Below are 6,000 nucleotides of genomic sequence, written 5' to 3'. Positions count from 1 at the left end.
GAGATACCTGGAGTAACAGGCAAGTTTGGCCTTGGAGTACAGAATGAAGCAGGGCAAAGGCTAACAGTTTTGCCAAGAGAACACACCAGTCATAGCCAACACCCTCTTCCAACAACACAAGAGACAACTCTACACATGGACATCACCAGATGGTGAATACAAAAACCAGATTGATTATATTCTTTGCAGCTAAAGATGAAGAAGCTCTATTCAGTCAGCAAAAACAAAGCTGGGAGCTAACTGGCTCATAACATAAACTCCTTATTGCATAATTCAGGCTTAAATTGAAGAAAGTATGGAAAACCACTAAGCCAATCAGCTATTTCAAATCCTAAAAGATGATGCTGTGAAAGTGCTGCACTCAATATGCTAGCAAATATGGAAAACTCAGCAGTGGCCACAGGACTGGAAAAGGTCAGTTTTCATTCCAATCCCAAAGAAAGGTAATGCCAAAGAATGTTCAAACTACCACACAATTGCACTCATTTCACGTGCCTGTTAAGAAACCCTCAAAATTCTTCAAGCTAGGCTTCAACAGTACATGAACTGAGAACTTCCAGATGTTCAAGCTGAACTTAGAAAAGGCAGAGGAACCAGAGATCTAATTGCCAACATCTGTTGGATCATAGAAAAAGCAAGAGAATTCCAGAAAAGCATCTACTTCTGCTTCATTGACCATGCTAAAGCCTTTGACTGTGTAGATCACAACAAACTGTGGAAACAGAAACTTCTTAAAAAGATGGGAATACCAGGCCACCTTACCTGCCTCCTGCGAAACCTGTATGCAGGTCAAGAAGCAACAGTTAGAACTGGACATGGAACAACAGACTGGTTCCAAATTGGGAAAGGAATACATTAAGACTGTATATTGTCACCCTGCTTATTTAACTTATACACAGAGAACATCATGAAAATGGGGGGCTGTATGAATCACAAGCTGGAATCAAGATCACTGGGAGAAATATCAATAGCTTCAGATATACAAATGACACCACCGTTATGGCAGACAGTGAAGAGGAACTAAAGAGCCTCTTGATGAAAGTGAAAGAGGAGAGTGAAAAAGCTGGCTTAAAACTCACCATTCAAAAAACTAAGATTTAGGATTTGAAATAGCTGATTGGCTTAGTGGTTTTCCATACTTTCTTCAATTTAAGCCTGAATTTTGCAATAAGGAGTTTATGTTATGAGCCACAGTTAGCTCATAGATGGGGAAACAATGGAAACAGTGACAGACTTTATTTTCTGGGCTCCAAAATCACTGCAGATGGTGATTGAAGCCATGAAATTAAAAGATGCTTGCTCATTGGAAGGAAAGTTATGACCAACCTAGACAGCAGATACATTACTTTGCCAACAAAGAGCCAGCTAGTCAAAGCTATGTTTTTCCCAGTAGTCATGTATGGATATGAAAGTTGGACCATAAAGAAGGCTGAGCACTGGAGAACTGATGCTTTTGAAATTTGGGTGTTGTTGAAGACTCTTCAGAGTCCTGGACTGCAAGGAAATCAAACCAGTCAATCCTAAAGGAAATCAATCCTGAATATTCATTGGCGGGACTGATGCTGAGGCTGAAACTCCAATACTTTGGCCACCTGATGCGAAGGGGTGACTCACTGGAAAAGACTCTGACACTAGGAAAGATTGAAGGCAGGAGGAGAAGGGGACAACAGAGGATGAGATGATTGGATGGCTTTACTGACTCAATGGACATGAGTTTGATCAAGCTCTGAGAGATGGTGAATGACAGGGAATCCTGGCCTGCTGCAGTCCATGGGATTGCAAAGAGTCAGACACGAATGAGCAACTGAACAACAACAAAAAAAGATGTGGAAGTGGCTTCAAAATTTGGTAATGGGTAGAGGCTGGCTGGAAGAGTGTTGAGGTACATGCTGGAAATACAGATGTTAAATGAGATTCTGATGAGCTCTCAGATAGAAATGAAAAGCAGGTTATTGGGAACTGGGGAACAGTGATCTGGTTTTAATGTGGCAATGAACTTGGGTAAATTGTGTTCTAATGTTTTGTGGAAGGTAGAAATTGAAAGTGATGAAATCAAATATTTAGCAGAGGAGATTTCTGAGCAAAGTATTAAAGATACAGCTTGGATCCTCCTTTCTTTTTATAGTAAAATGTGAAAGGAGAAAGATGAATTTAAGAAGGAATTGTTAGTCAAAAAGGAAGCAGAACCTTGAGATTTTGAAAACATTTAGTCTATGCATATTGCAGAAAATGAGAAAGCTTGTTTTGAAGAGAACAGTAAGGGTGTGGCTGACCAAACATTTGATAAGGAGATCATGGGCACAGTCAGAAATTTGATATGATCTGCTGAGCCATGTGGGCAGAAGCCAGGAAGAGAGATGGGATTACACCAACAGAAACACTGCCAGGTGGACCTAAAGAGGACAGAAAAAGTGAACTGGAGGAAGGCTGTCTGACTTCTTAGGTCCCACAGGACCAGAACACAGGACTCTTTGGCTTCAAACATGCACTATTCTTCAAGAAAAGAGAAAAATGGCTCTGAATGTGATTCAGAGACCACCAGGGCTGCCTCTTTGGTTTCAGAGTGATGTTGCACCCTCAGTGCAAACAAGCCATATGACCCTTGACTAGGGCCACGGGCACAGGGCTGCCTGGAGCCTTGGGGTGGGATTGCCACCTCTGTGGGTCCAGAAGGTGGGGCTTTGAGCCAAAGAGGATCATTTCCTAAACAACATTTAATGGAATTTGCCTTGCTAGGTATTGAACTCACTTGGAACCCTTTACTCTTTTCTTCTTTCCTACTGCTGTCTTTTGGAGTGAGAATGTGTATCCTTTGTTCTTTCCATCACTGTATTTCAGAAACACATAACTTGCCTGGTTTCACAGGTTCACAGCTGGAGAGGAATTTTGCCTCATGATCAATTGTACCTTGAGTCTTACCCATACCATATTTAGATGATTTTTAGATGAGACTTGAGACTTTAGAGTGATACTAGAATGTACTAAGTCTTTGGGGGCTTTCAGGATGGAATGAATATATTATGCATGCAATGAGGATAGGAATTTTGGGGGAAAGGGACAGAATGCTTTGAATTGATTTGTGTCTCCCCCAAATTCATATGTGAAAGCCCTAATCCTCTGAGACTGCATTAGAGATAGAATTTTTGTTGTGTTCAGTTGTTCAGTCAAGTCTGATTCTTTGCAACCCTATGCATACCACAATTCACTGTCCTTTACTATCTCCTGGAGTTTGCTCAAACTCATGTCCACTGAGTCGGTGATGCCATCGAACCATCTCATCCTCTGTTGCCCCCTTCTCCTCCTGCCCTTAATTTTTTTGTAGCATCTGGGTCTTTTCCAATGAGTCAGCTCTCTACATCAGGTGGCCAAGTATTGGAGCTTCACCTTCAGCATCAGTCTTTCAAATGAATATTCAGGATTGATTTCCTTTAGGATTGACTAGCTTAATCTCATTTGGAGAAGGCAATGGCACCCCACTCCAGTACTCTTGCCTGAAAAATCCCATGGATGGAGGAGCCTGCTAAGCTGAAGCCCATGGGGTCGCTAGGAGTCAGACATGACTGAGCGAACTCCCTTTCACTTTTCACTTTCATGCATTGGAGAAGGAAATGGCAACCCACTCCAGTGTTCTTGCCTGGAGAATCCCAGGGACGGGGGAGCCTGGTGGACTGCCGTCTATGGGGTCGCACAGAGTCGGACACGACTGAAGCGACTTAGCAGCAGCAGCTTAATCTCATTACAGTACAAGGGACTCTCAAGTCTTCTCTAGCACCACAATTCAAAAGCATCAATTCTCTGGTGCTCAGCCTTCTTAATGGTCAAACTCTAACATCTGTGCATGACTACTGGAAAAACCATGGCTTTAATTATATGGACCTTTGTCAGCAAAGTGATGTCTCTGCCTTTTAATATACTGTCTAGGTTTGTCATAGCTTTTCTTCCAAGGAGCAAGCATCTTTTAATTTCATGGCCGCAGTCACCATCTGCAGTGATTGTGGAGCCCATGAAAATAAAATCTGTCACTGTTCTTTCCCCCTTCTATTTGCCATTGAGTGATGGGACCAGATGCCATGATCTTAGTTTTTTGAATGAGTTTCAAGCCAGCTTTTTCACTCTCCTCTTTCACCCTCATCAGAAGATCTTTAGTTCCTCTTTGCCTTCTACCATTAGAGTGATATTATCTGCACATCTGAAGTTGCTGATATTTCTCCTGGCAATCTTGATTCCAGCTTGTGATTCATCCAGTCTGGCATTTTGCATGATGTACTCTGCATATAAGTTATATAAGCAGGGTGACAGTATACAGCCTTGACATACTCCTTTCCCAATTCTGAACCAGTCCATTGTTTGCATACTGGTTTCTCAGGAGGCAGGTAAAGTGGTCTGGTATTCCCATCTCTTTAAGAATTTTCCACAGTTTGTTGTGATCCACACAGTCAAAGGCTTTAGCATGGTCAATGAAGCAGAAGTAGATGTTGTTCTGTAATTCTATTGCTTTTCCAATGATCCAACAGATGCTGACAGTTAGATCTCTGGTTCCTCTGCCTTTTCTAAAACCAATTTGAACATCAGAAAGTTCTCAGTTCATGTATTGTTGAAGCCTATCTTGAAGGATTTTGAGCATTACCTTGCTGACATGTGAAATGAGTGCAATTGTGTGGTAGTTTGAACACTCTTTGGCACTACCTTTCTTTGGGATTGAAATGAAAACTGACCTTTTCCAGTCCTGTGGCCCCTGCTGAGTTTTCCAAATTTGCTGGCATATTGAGTGCAGCACTTTCACAGCATCATCTTTTAGGATTTGAAATAGCTCAGCTGGAATTCCATCACTTACACCAGCTTTGTTCATAGTAATGCTTCCTAAGGCCCACTTGACTTCACACTCTAGTATATCTGGTTCTAGGTGAGTGACCACACTGTCGTGGTTATCCAGGTCATTAAGACCTTTCTTGCATAGTTCTTCTGTGTATTCGTACCACCTCTTCTTAATCTCTTGCTTCTGTTAGGTCCTTACTATTTCTGTCCTTTTGTCCTTTATTGTGTCCATATTTGCGTAAAATGTTCCTTTGGTATCTCCAGTTTTCTTGAAGAGATCTCTAGTCTTCTTCATTCTATTGTTTTCCTCTATTTCTTTTCATTGTTCACTTAAGAAGGACTTCTTATCTCTCCATACTGTCCTCTGAAACTCTGTTTTCAGTTTGCTATATCTTTATCTTTTTCCTTTACCTTTTGCTTCTCTTTTTTCTCAGCTGTTTGTAAGGCCTCCTCGGACAACCACTTTGCCTTCTTGCATTTCCTTTTCTTTGGGATGGTTTTGGTCACCACTTCCTGAAGAATGTTGCAAACCTCAACAACAGTTCTTAGTTCTTCAGGCACTCTGTCTATTAGATCTAATCCCTTGAATCTGTTCATCACCTCCACTGTATACTCATAAGGGATTTGATTTAGGTCATATCTGAATGGCCTAGTAGTTTTCCCTACTTTCTTCAATTTAAGTCTGAATATTGCCTTCAGGAGTTCATAATCTGAGCCATAGTCAGCTCCTGATCTTGTTTTTGCTAACTGTATAGAACTTCTCTATCTTCATCTCAAAGAATATAATCAATCTGCTTTCAGTATTAAAAAAGATAGAGTCTTTAAGTAGGTGAGTAAGGCTACATGAGATTATAAGAGTGGGGCCCTGATCTGATAGAACTGGTGTCCTTAGAAAAGAAGCTGAATCACCAGAGATACAGATCTCCACTATGTGAGGACACAGGGAGAAGGCTGCTGTCTGCAAATCAGAAGAGCTCTCACTGAAAACTGAATTCTGCCACAACCTTGATCTTTGACTTTTCTATCTCCAGAACTGTGAGAAAATAAATTCCTTTTGTTTAGGCCACCTGTCTATGATTTTTTTATTTTTGTAGAGTGACCAGACAGACCTTGATTGCTGCATTGCTTGACTTTAAGACCCTACTTTACTGTTTACTGACTTGGCGAATTGGGAGAACTGACTTG

Source organism: Oryx dammah, unplaced genomic scaffold, assembly GCF_014754425.2.
Source record: "Oryx dammah isolate SB20612 unplaced genomic scaffold, SCBI_Odam_1.1 HiC_scaffold_23, whole genome shotgun sequence".
Taxonomy (NCBI): Eukaryota; Metazoa; Chordata; class Mammalia; order Artiodactyla; family Bovidae; genus Oryx; species Oryx dammah.
The sequence above is the reverse complement of the archived record's forward strand: the minus strand, read 5'-3'. Positions refer to the sequence as shown.